The sequence below is a fragment of the Erythrolamprus reginae genome, chromosome 2, assembly GCF_031021105.1.
Source record: "Erythrolamprus reginae isolate rEryReg1 chromosome 2, rEryReg1.hap1, whole genome shotgun sequence".
Taxonomy (NCBI): Eukaryota; Metazoa; Chordata; class Lepidosauria; order Squamata; family Dipsadidae; genus Erythrolamprus; species Erythrolamprus reginae.
The window spans coordinates 73,869,464-73,881,685 of NC_091951.1; the positions used below are offsets into that span (position 1 = coordinate 73,869,464).

Consider the following 12,222-nt stretch of genomic DNA (forward strand, 5'->3'; position numbering starts at 1 on the left):
AAATCTCTGCATCGAGATTAGTATCTTCTCTTTCAGAAAAAAAGTTAACATATTCTTGATGCTGGCCAGACAACTAGAAAGCGTTAAATAGTTGAAGAAATGTCTTACTCGGCCCTAAGCAACTGAATCTGATTGACTAATGTTGCATGCGCAGAGCTGCCAGAAGGCAAGAACAGTTACAGAGGAGAAGGACACTTGGGAATAAGGCTTGGAGATAATTGGTCCCTCCCATAGGCTATATAAGTGGAACACACGGAAGTGCTCATCGCAGGAAGCAACTTTGTTCAACTTTCAGTTTCTGTTTGGCCTTGCCAAATTTCTTGCTAATTGGTGTTTGGCAGCTTTTCAAGAAAGATAAAGGTTTGTGTGCTTATCTGCTTTCTTCCAAAAGACTGTTGTCGGACTTGTTATCATTGTTTGGGACTTATTACACCTGGGAATGATAATAATTCACAGTCGTAAAAAAAAGAGGTTTTGGAGACTTGGTTTGTGCTGTATTATTTGATCAGGAAGCCTAGGTCTGAACAATAACAGGTAAAGTAAGTGCATAAGAAATGAATATGAATAATGGGAACAGTAGGCATAACAACAACAACAACAACAACAACAACAACAACAACAACAACAACAACAGAGTTGGAAGAGTCCAACCCTTAGGCAGGAAACTCTACACTACTTTAGACAAATGGTTATCCAACATCTTCTTCTTTAAAACTTCCAGTGTTGGAGAATTCACAACTTCTGAAGGCAAGCTGTTCCACTGATTAATTGTTCTGTCAGGAAATTTCTCCTTAATTCTAAGCTACTTCACACCTTGTTTAGTTTCCACCAACCCCTTACAGACTTCTTAGGAATGAAGTGAGGTCCACAGTAGACAATTTTAGGTTAAAGTTTTGGAGGTTTGAGGATATAACAGCAGAATCAGGTATTGCATTGATCACTCTGTTGCTGAAGTTGTATTTTTTGCAATCAAATTTGGAATGTTTTACTTTGAGTTTGTAATCTATTGTTTGCCTTTGTATTATTGCAGTTGAAGCTGAAGTAGTCATTAAAAGGTAGGATATTGTAGCAGACAATTGTATGTACTAAGATTAGGTTAGACTGTGGGAAGTGTCGTTCTAGGTTGTCCAGGTCCAAAATTTGAAGCCTGGTGGCATAAGGTATTTTATTGAAAGTGGAGTACTCTTCTCATGAAATACTTCTGGACTTGCTCAATTGTTTTAATGTCCGCTATACAATGTAGATTCCAGGAAGATAAGCTGCATTTGATAATTGGTGTGGCAAAGGTTTTGTATGCCCTGATTTGTAGTATGTTACCAGAGAAGAAGCTTTGCAAAATTAGATTAACAACTCTTAATGCCTTTTTGGCAATGCTGTTACAGTGAGCTCCGGGGCTTAGGCCTTAGGTCTGTGGGGTTGTATCTGCCCAGCTTGTATTTTCTATTCTGATTTTTGTTGCCAATGTGTAAGACAGATCATTTGTTGGGTGAGATTTGAAGTTGCCAATTGTTCAATTATTCTGACACATATTTAAGGTCACTTTGTAGGGCAGCATTATTGTCGGTTTTAGTATTCATTCCATTTATATTCAGCATGTTCAGCAAATTTGTCAGTGTATCTCTTTCCCAAGACCAAGTTACAATAGACATTTAATAATTAGATTATGTAGGGATCTCTGAGAATATCTTTAAGAGAAATGAGGAGAAAGAGCTGCAGACTAGGCAACCATCAGATAAGAAGCAGATGAGCAGTAGAAAGGAGGGGTGAGATAAATCTCTCAGAAGGGATCCTCTCTAGTTCATTGGTTTTATACAGGCAAGGCAGTGGGAGATGTACTTTCAGAATTGCAAGATTGATGTCAGCCCTTGAAGGAAGTTTAGACCAAAGCATGAATACTAACACTAGCTTTGTTGTAAGGTTACAGTAAAAGAATTGCACAAGTCTGGAAGTTAATCTCAGTTGATGGACCCAGTTGACTTCCAGAGAGCCTGAGGCCCTGGGATCTGGTGGACAGTTTGGCTGAGATCCCACTTACTGCCTGAAATGGGAAGGTCGATGAGGCCTTATATTATATTACTTCAATGCAGCCTCTTCCAGTGTCCTGGGAGCACCTTGGTGTATGACATGAAGTTTCATCCACCAAGATCTGAATGTCTCCACCTTGCTAATAGTTCTTTATTCAGGCCTTTGGTGACAATGACTAAAGCCTTCTTTTAATTTAACTTGTTTTGTGTTGTTGCTACTCGCACTTTAAAAAGTAATACACCATCGTAATAACCACCCCAATGCATGTCTGCCATACTCTTTTACTGTATCTTTTAGAATGGTGAACCTGGATGTTTCAAAATACAGTGGTACCTCGGTTCTCGACCACAATTCGTTCCAGAAGTGTGGCCGAGAACCGATTTGGTCGAGTACCAAATTAATTTATCCCATAGGAAATAATGGAAATGGATTTAATTGGATCCCAGCCTCTCTGGACTTGCTGGGAACCAATTAAATCTATTTTCTTTATTTCCTATGGGATAAAAAAATCTGAGGAGCTCTATAAGTGCTCCAAGCTGCAGGAAGGGTGGGGGCGGCTGCAATCCCGGCAGCTTTGGGGGGCTCCTTTCCTCAATGCTTAACGTCACTTAATGAAGGGAAGCTGCTGGAGTGGCGGCAACTGCTGAGATGGCTCCGGCGGCTTCCCTTCATCACGTGACGTTCCTGGTGCTGTTGCTCCTGGAAGGGAAGCCGCTGCCGTTGCCGCCGCCAGGAAGGAGAAAGTTAGCGACCTATAAAGCCCTTCATGGCACCGGACCAGAATATCTCCGGGACCGCCTTCTGCCGCACGAATCCCAGCGACCAGTTAGGTCCCACAGAGTTGGCCTTCTCCGGGTCCCGTCAACTAAACAATGTCGTTTGGCAGGACCCAGGGGAAGAGCCTTCTCTGTGGCGGCCCCGACCCTTTGGAAACAACTCCCCCCAGATATCAGAGTTGCCCCCACCCTCCTAGCCATTTGTAAGCTCCTTAAAACCCACCTCTGTCGTCAGGCATGGGGGAATTGACACTTTCCCTCCCCCTAGGCTTATAAAATTTATGCATGGTATGCTAGTATGTATGATTGGTTTCTAAATTGGTTTTTTTTAAATTAACTTAAATATTAGATTTGTTTACATTGTATTATTATTGCTGTGAGCTGCCCCGAGTCTGCAGAGAGGGGTGGCATACAAATCTGATTAATAAATAATAAATAATAAATAGTGCAGCTGCCTACAGGTACTGTAACAAGATGAAGCACTGAGGAAAGGAGCATCCCCGAAGCTGCCGGGATTGCAGCCGCCCCCGGCGGTAACATTTCGGATAATGAACAAAATTTTCTGTGGCTGTTCGGTATCTGAATTTTTGTTCGGATACCAAAGGAAATTTTTGCTGAAATTTTTGTTCGGTATCCGAAATGTACGACAACCAAAGCATTCGAGAACCGAGATACCACTGTAGTTACGATTTATAACATCATAATGAATGTAATAAGGTTTTGTTCTAGCAACAGACACACTAGACAAGTATGATTTAAATGATGTTAAAGCAGCAATGTATGGATAACTCAGGACTTTTGAAAGGTGTGCTCACATAGGAACAGAGTCAGAAAGCCCACCGATAAAGCATTTCAGCCACGCACAATTATTGTAAGCATAGGTTATATATAAACAGAGATGACCACCTGGTTTGGGGAAGATCGCTTTGTCAGTACTTTAAGGGTCATTGATAGAATTGCAGGACAAAAAAAAAAGTATCAGCAAAAAATATGCAGTGAGCACACTGTTGTTTTATTGTTGTAAAGTGGGAACTTTTAGTACTGAATGCTTCGCTGCACACTTTGACAGTAAGTGATTTCTTGATTATGGAGAAAGTCCAGATTCCTGAAATGTCCTAAGGGAAAGTATTTACTCTTTTTCTAATCATTAGAGACATTTTGTACCAATTCTGTTTTCTAATATGTGATTAATTCTACATCAATATAAGGAAGTTATAAACTCTAAAGCATTAAAAAAAAACACCTTACAGTCTAGATGTGTTATACTGGAGAGGCCATATAAAGCAATTTGTCAGGCCAAAGCCATTTTACTTGGGATCTTTGGCCTGCTACACTTTATGCTAGTTTAATATATATTCCTCATTGTGGGAATTTTGGAGGGGAATCGCATGAGGGCTGTTGTGTAGCCATAACAAATTCTTTCTAGATAGTCAAGGTCATCCATTGTCTTCCCACCCCTGCACCTGCACAAAAGGAGATGGGTGGAATCTGCCAAGTTGGCAGCTGAAGATTGGTTAACATGATGGACTTGGAGGCATGAGATCAAAGGCTTGAACTTTCAACTGGGTAGAAAAACCCTGGGACTTCAGATTCGGGTTTCTCCCAGATGTGCCAACATGGCTCTGCTCATTAATTGGAACTTTGAAGAATACTTTGCCCCAGACTCAATGTTATTTGGAACCCTGACACAATCAGCATCTAGGAGAGAAAATCTGCAGTGTGTGTGTGTGCACGTGCTTTACCTTAGAACGATGGACTTTTATTTCACAATGGTCCTTTATATAATAAAAAAGAATGCTGAGAACTGCTTCCTTGAGGAAAATATCTAAAATTGCAAACTCATGTCATCTTACACCTGTCCTAAAGATTCATATGAATTATATGATGGGTACTAATCCAGGATTTATTTATTTATTTATTTATTTATTTATTTATTTATTTATTTATTTATTTATTTGTTTGTTTGTTTGTTTGTTTGTTTGTTTGTTTGTTTATTTATTTATTTATTTATTTATTTATTTATTTATTTATTTGTTTATTTATTTGTTTATTTATTTGTTTGTTTGATTTGTATGCCGCCCCTCTCTGTGGACTGAGGGCGGCTCACAACAAACATAGAATACATAGTAAAACAATTTGATCCAATTAATTATGATTAAAAGATTTAAAAAGATCCTAAAAACTTAAAAACATTCAATTTATCATTCACTCAATAAGTCACTCTAAACACTCATTGGTCAGTGGGAGAGATCTAGTGGCCCCAGGTCTGGCAGCAAAGATGAGTTTTCAAGCTTTTTCAGAAAACAAGGAGGGTGGGGGCAGTGCGAATCTCTGGGAGGAGCTGGTTCCAGAGGCCCGGAGCCCCCACAGAGAAGGCTCTTCCCCTAGGTCCCGCCAGCCGGCATTGTCTTGCTGATGGGACCCTGAGAAGACCCACTCTGTGCTCAAAAAACAATGTGGCAAATTACCTCAATTGTATACCTCAATTCTTTATGGAAGATATTTTAATGTTTGAATTCCACATTGGGAAAAGTGTACTCAAAAGGGTTAATCATGCTGAACGCGATAAATGAAAATAGCTCAGGATGTCTTAAATCCATAACCCAAAGCTATCAAAGGTTTGCAAAATGTTGAAAAACCTTCTTTGAAGAGTTCTGTTTTGATACTTAAACAAACTGGATCTACCTGAATGTTTTCCATCTTGTATGGACTCTAGTATCACTCTGTGAATCCTCACTGCCCAGTCACATTAAGTCAAATTCCTTATTATTCCAAGGCAAAATTCAGTCTAAATGTCTATTACCTATTTTCATTTTTAACAACAATGAACTATAATTTGGTATTTTGGAACCTCACACAAGTCCTTTGTTTCCTTAGGTTTTTGGACCAGAGCGCTGGCTGATCTGTTATCGGAGCAACTTTTCACAGACCCCCAATTCAAATAAATCAGGGCACTTAGATTTTAATGAAATTAGAAAATTACTGTTCTGCAACCAGTTTCACTGGCAACTGCAAAATGACCTTTTGATTATGGCTTTGGAAATGTTGCAATCATCCTTTCAATAAACATTAAAACAACAGTGGGTATCTTATCAAAGCAACTGAAAAAACACATATCTGCTGCGTCATATATTCCATTGATCTTCCAAGCTGGATTTTAGCCTAGATTTTGTAATTCAAAAGAAAGGTAAAAATAATGCGGCAGCGCAGTAATTCTCTAGGTTGAAGAAAATTCTTGGCCACCAAGTTGTCTGGAAATTGATTCATGGCAGCTAAATGTCTTTTCTCATTGGCCCAAAATGTTTTGTTGCTTAGCCAAGTAGGTTTTTTTCAGTCTGAGCAAGTTGGTTAGGGGCATCCTATATATCAATCAAATAGGTTCCTAACCAACCTACCCAACAACTTTACTGTTCAAAAGATAGAAAAGGGAACTAGAGGGACAACCATACTGGACTTAATACTTACAAACAGTGAAGAAATGATAGAGGGAGTCAAAACTACAGGAACCCTGGGTGAAAGTGATCATGTCATATTAGAATTCAACATAATGCAAACACAAACAATACAACACAATGATACAAAGTCTTACATTTCAAAAGAACAGAAAAAACTTTTGAAACATTCCTTGGATGAAAATCCTAAAAGGAAAAATAACTCAAGAATCTGGGAAATTCTGAAAAATATGATCATAAAAACCCAGACCTGCACAATATCACTGAGAAAAAAAAAACAAGAAATCCAAGAAGAAACCAACATGGTTACACAAAGATACCTCTGACAAATTGAAAGACAAAAGGACAAGTATAAAAAAATGGAAAAGGGGGCACACAACTAAGGCAGGATACCAGCAGATATCCAGAATTGGCAACGGTGAAATCAGGAAAGCAAAGGCCCAGAATGAACAAATACCTGCAACATAAGTCAAAGACAACAAAAAAAGGTTTCTTTCAACATATAAACAAGAAGAAAAAATATCAAGGAAACAATTGGTCCACTAAAGAGAGAAGACGACAAGGAAATAACAGGCAACAGAAAGCAGAAACTAATTTTTTGCATCAGTCTTCACACAAAAAGAAACTATAGCCCAACCTAACAGAAATATAACTGAAAAAAACTGAAAAAAAAGCTAAAATAAGAAAGAAAAAAAAACCAGCAAGGGGACACCTGTCTGAACTTGATGAATACAACTCACCAGGACCTGATGGATTACATACCAGAGTTCTAGAAGACTAGGAAGATGTCATCACAGAACCACTGCACCACTCTTTCAAAAATCCTGGAACACAGGGGAACTATCAAAGGACTGAAAAAGAGCTGATCTTCAAACATGGGAAAACCCAGATTCAGGAAACTATAGATCAGTAATGGCAAACCTATGGCACCGGTGCCACAGGTGGCATGCGGAGCCCTATCTTCTGGCATGCAAACCATTGCCCTAGCTCAGCTCCAATGTGCATGTGTGTGCCAACTAGCTGATTTTTGGCTCACACAGAGGCTCTGGGAGAGCTTTTTGGCTTCCAGAGAGTCTCCAGGGGGATGGGGGAGGGCAAAACACAAGCCTACTGAGCCCACCAGAAGTTAAGAAATAGGCTGTTTCCAGCCTCCAGAGTGCCTCTGAGGGTTGGGGAGCTGTTTCCTCCCTCCCCAGGCATTGAATTATGGGTGTGGGCACTCACACATGCTCAATAGCGTGCACACATACTCTTTTGGCATCCGAGGGGAAAAAGGTTCACCATCACTGCTCTAGACCAATCAGCCTAACATCAATACCTGGGAAAATACTGGAAAAGATAATTTAAAAAACAGATCTGCCAACATCTAGAAGCAAGTAAATTAATAGCCAATCTTCACTTAAAAGAAAAAGCACACTCTTCTGAGGACAATTTAGACGTGTGTCTGAGAAATAGGGCGGCATAGAAATCTAATAAATAAATAAACAATAATATTCACATTTTGGATTGGGAAGATAGATGGTTTGAGAAAGGGATGAAGGGATCCATTTATGGCAAAATGGAAAATCCTTCCCTTAATATCAGACCTGGGCAAGGGGCGGCCTGTGGGCTGTATCCGGCCCGCCCGCTGTCTGTGACAGGCCCACCCACTATCTGTGACCAGTCCATGGAGGTCGGGGTCCGCTCCAGTGTGAGGATGAAAGAGCTCATCACATCTGCCGGGACTCATCCGGTTCCTGCTTTCCTGAGGAATCATGAGGAAAGCAGGAACCGGAGGAGTCCCAGCAGATGCGTTGAGCTCTTTCATCCTCGCACTGGAGTGGACCCCAACCTCCTACCAAGAGTGGCCGAGCACAGAAACCACGCAAATACTCCAGTGACTGTGGTGCACCGTGTTGCCATAAAGCAAACAATTAGGGGTCTGTAGAGTGGGTCTGGGTGTTTAGGTCAGGCCAGGGTCTGGGTCTTTAGAGTGGTCAGCATTTTAGTCCGGCCCTCTAAGACCATCCCAATTTCTCATGTGGCCCCATGGGAAAATTAATTGCCCACCCCTGCTTAATATAGGCACAACCTGTTCTACATTTGTATACTGCTTTTTCATCATTCCCCAGGAAAATGAAGACCATTTCACAGATTCACTAGGAAGGCCACACTTAATGACCCACCTAGGGTAAATAATTTACATAGACACCCCCATTTAACTGCCCAACATCTCAGAGAAAAAAGGCAATATAATTTCAAAAAATAGACTGAGTAGTTTATTTATGATCAGAACAGTAAACTTCAAAATATGTATTATTTGCCAATGTTATAATTGTTTTGCATTTTCAGATGTGTCATGAATTTGTTTTGTTCCTCTTATTTTTGATGCTGAACTGTTACCACGGGAATATCATTCTCCAGGGCAAAATCAAATTAATATTTTTTTAAAGAAACCACTATTTTAATACTATCCTTTTTGATATATGGGGTCATGTGCAGAAGATATTAATATGATGTCTCATAGGCCAAGTTTCTAAATGGTTTGCTTATACTTATTACATATTTGCCCCAGAAGTGGAATAAAGACGCTGAGACATATTGTGGATTAAATAAAGGGTCATTTTATTAAATTAACATAAATTTAAATAACGTAACTTTAAATACGTAACTTTAAATATTTAAATTCAACATAGCTAAGGACCTGCAGAGGCCAAAACTAACGGGCCGGTAATTCCTGCCAGAAACTTCCTTGGCAACATTGGGCATAACTCCTTGCTAAACCAGGTGAAGGTAGCCACCTTCACCTGGATCCAAACCACGCCCTTTAGTCGTGTGGGAGGAGCTCATCTTCCAATCCCCAAGGGAAATTGGATCCGGTGATTCCCATGCACATCCTCTCTCCAATCCCCGACGTTGTTCCAACCTCTAGTTCCTGGAGAGATGCGGTCCATCACCCTTTAAAAGGATGCCCAAAGGAGCATGCGCAGTTGCTTCTAATTGCCCATTTCCGCCCCTAACCTGCCAAACCCCAGTGACCAAAGGGAGGCCTATTCTGAAATCTATGTGCGCTGCACCCCCTAACCAATCCATCCGTACCATCAGTGTGGAATAGGCGAAAAAACAGCCGCCTCTAAAGGGGAGGCAGCAAAAAAATTCTATTCGGCCCCAAAGCGACCTCCTAAGGACACACTGTTGACAGCAGAGGGCGGGCGGGTGTTCACTTCGCAAGGGACAGCCGGCAAGGAGGAGGTCCAGCTCGGATCGCCCTTAAATAGGGCGAGCCGGACCTCCCCTTGCCCCCAGAATGCAGCGTGCTGGAAACCGGATGTTTGGGGCTCTGTAGAGCTGCCAGCAGCGTCCCCCTGTTCTGGGGGCAATTTCAGCCGGCGGTTTAAACCGCCGGTCGGGCATTTCAGTAAGCCTTAAAGACAAGACTATAATAGCTACATTTTAATTTTTACATCTAAATGTCAAAGTCACAATTAATCACAATTGTTTTTTTGTAAGGATGATGTGGCATTATCATCATAAAGAATCAATCTGTTTGACACATTGTGTGCATTTCCCCCTTTCTCTTAAAATACTTTCTGTTTTATCTATTACATTTGTACCACAGCTTGTTCTGGGAAGGAAAATGACTTATAATCTGAGATACAAATCAAGGCCAAGTGCTTCTTAACTTCAGAAAGTTTGTTGGGCAACAAACTTTCTGAAGTTAAAAGCACTTGGCTTTAATTTGTCTTCTTAGGGAACAGTTTATTAGGGAACAGTTTTGCAGATCTGGGCTGAAAAAAATCTATATCATTACACCATAGTAACAAAAAAATATTGAAATTTCCTAATGATTGTCCAGATCCGACAGACATTATCTTAATCTAATATATAATGTTTGCTTCTTGGCTTGTTGGTTAGTTTTTATTTACAAATATTTTATGCTACTCGACTCAGTAAGGCTCTTGGTTGTTTATGAAAAGATAAAAACAATATCCAGACCACACTAAATGTTCTTTTTCTTTCTTTCTTTTTTACTTTCTTCCCAGATTCAGTTTTCAAGAGATATTTCACACATATGAAAGGCCACTTCTTCAACCTATCTGAGGGCAAATTCAGACCTTTTTGGATAAAGAGGCAAGGTAAAATTGAATAATTTTAATCGGAGGCAATTTTGTTCAGTGGTTTAACACACAAAGCTAGAAACTGGGAGGCAGTATATTCTTCTCTGTGCCTTGGGCATGAAATTAGTTGAGTGCCTGGGACCACTCTATTTAGCTCATGAGCAATGGTGAACCACTTCCGAAAATCTTGCCATGAAAACAGAATTGACTTTTCGAAGTACAGTAGTTGCCAAGGGTCAAGACTGACTCAAAGGCACAAAAAAATAAAGTCAACAACATTGACATAAAAGAATCAGAATGTCTATTTAAAGAATTTTATTTTTATTTTTGTGTGTGCCCAGAATAACTAGAAATACAGCAGCTATTGTTAGAGAAACAATAACTGCAATTTCACAATTCATTCCCACATATGTCTAATCTGAAGACCCATTGAATTAAGGGGGAGCTATTAGTCCCATCCTCTCCTCTGTCTTTTTTTTTTAGCATTCCAGGTAATCAGATATTTTCTATTATGCCAGGTTGGGAGAACAGAACTGGCAAGTGGGACTATCTCCGGAACCGCCAGCTACCGCACGAATCCCAGCGACCAATAAGGTCCCACAGAGTTGGCCTTCTCCGGGACCTGTCGACTAAACAATATCGTCTGGCGGGCCCCAGGGGAAGAGCCTTCTCTGTGGCAGCCCCGGCCCTCTGGAATCAACTCCCCCCGGAGATTAGAACTGCTCCCACCCTCCTTGTCTTTCGTAAACTACTCAAGACTCACCTATACCGCCAGGCATGGGGGATTTGAGACATCTTTCCCCCAGGCTCCTTATAATTTATGTTTGGTATGTATGTGTTGTTTGGTTTTAATATGATAGGGTTTTAGTTATTTCTTTTAATATTAGATTTGTACCACTATAATATTGTTTTTATCATTGTTGTGAGCTGCCCCCAGTCTTCGGAGAGGGGCGGCATACAAATCTAATAAATTATTATTATTATTATTATTATTATTATTATTATTATTATCATCATCTCCCTTTTGTGGTTCAGTCATGATAAAAAGTTAGAATGGAAAGAAACACACAGTGGTTTAAGAAAAGGAATCAGTGGATTAATCAGAACAGGGCTGCTAATTATAGAAGAGCAACAAAATTGATTAGGGGACTGGAGGCTAAAACCTGAAGAACAGTTGCAGGATGGGTATGTCTACTTTAATGAAAAGAAGGACCAGAGGAGACATGATAGCAGTGTTCCAATATCTCAGGGGTTGCCACAAAGAAGAGGGAGTCAGGCTATTCTCCAAAGCACCTGAGGGTAGGACAAGAAGCAATGGATGAAAGTTAATCCCCCAACCCCAAACTCTTAAACTTTAGATTGTCTACTGTTGACCTCTCCCCTTTTATAAGAGGCCTGTAAAGGGTGTACATAAGCGCACCACTGTGCCTACCGTCTCTGTCCCACTGTCCTATTGTCTTCTTTTATCATTATTTACTACTTATGTTATGCTTATACAAACTACAATCCGATACTTGTTTGACTAAATAAGTAAATAAGTAAATAAGTAAATAAGTAAATAAGTAAATAAGTAAATAAGTAAATACATACATACATACATACATACATACATACATACATACATACAATAAATAATCAAGGAGAGAAACAACTTAGAACTAAGGGGAAATTTCCTGACAGAACAGTTAATCAGTGGAACAGCTTGCCTCCAGAAGTTGTGAATGCTCCAATACTGAAAGTTTTAAAGAAGATGTTGGATAACCATTTGTCTGAAATGGTTTCCTGCCTAAGCAGTGGGTTGGACTAGAAGACCTCCAAACCCCTTCCAACTCTTATTGGTGTTGTTGTTTTGTTGTTGTTGTCGTTGTTGTT

At 40.1% G+C, this 12,222-nt stretch overlaps 1 long non-coding RNA gene across 1 annotated transcript in view; it reads left to right on the forward strand.

The window, feature by feature from the left end:
• The first annotated feature begins 267 nt into the window (after positions 1-267).
• The window catches only part of LOC139158449 (uncharacterized), a 33,437-nt gene continuing 21,482 nt past the window's right edge, over positions 268-12,222 (forward strand). Inside the window, exons 1-3 of the long non-coding RNA XR_011557694.1 lie at positions 268-360; positions 10,276-10,368; positions 10,869-11,177. This is a non-coding gene — a long non-coding RNA (uncharacterized lncRNA). The remainder of the gene's footprint in view (positions 361-10,275; positions 10,369-10,868; positions 11,178-12,222) is intronic.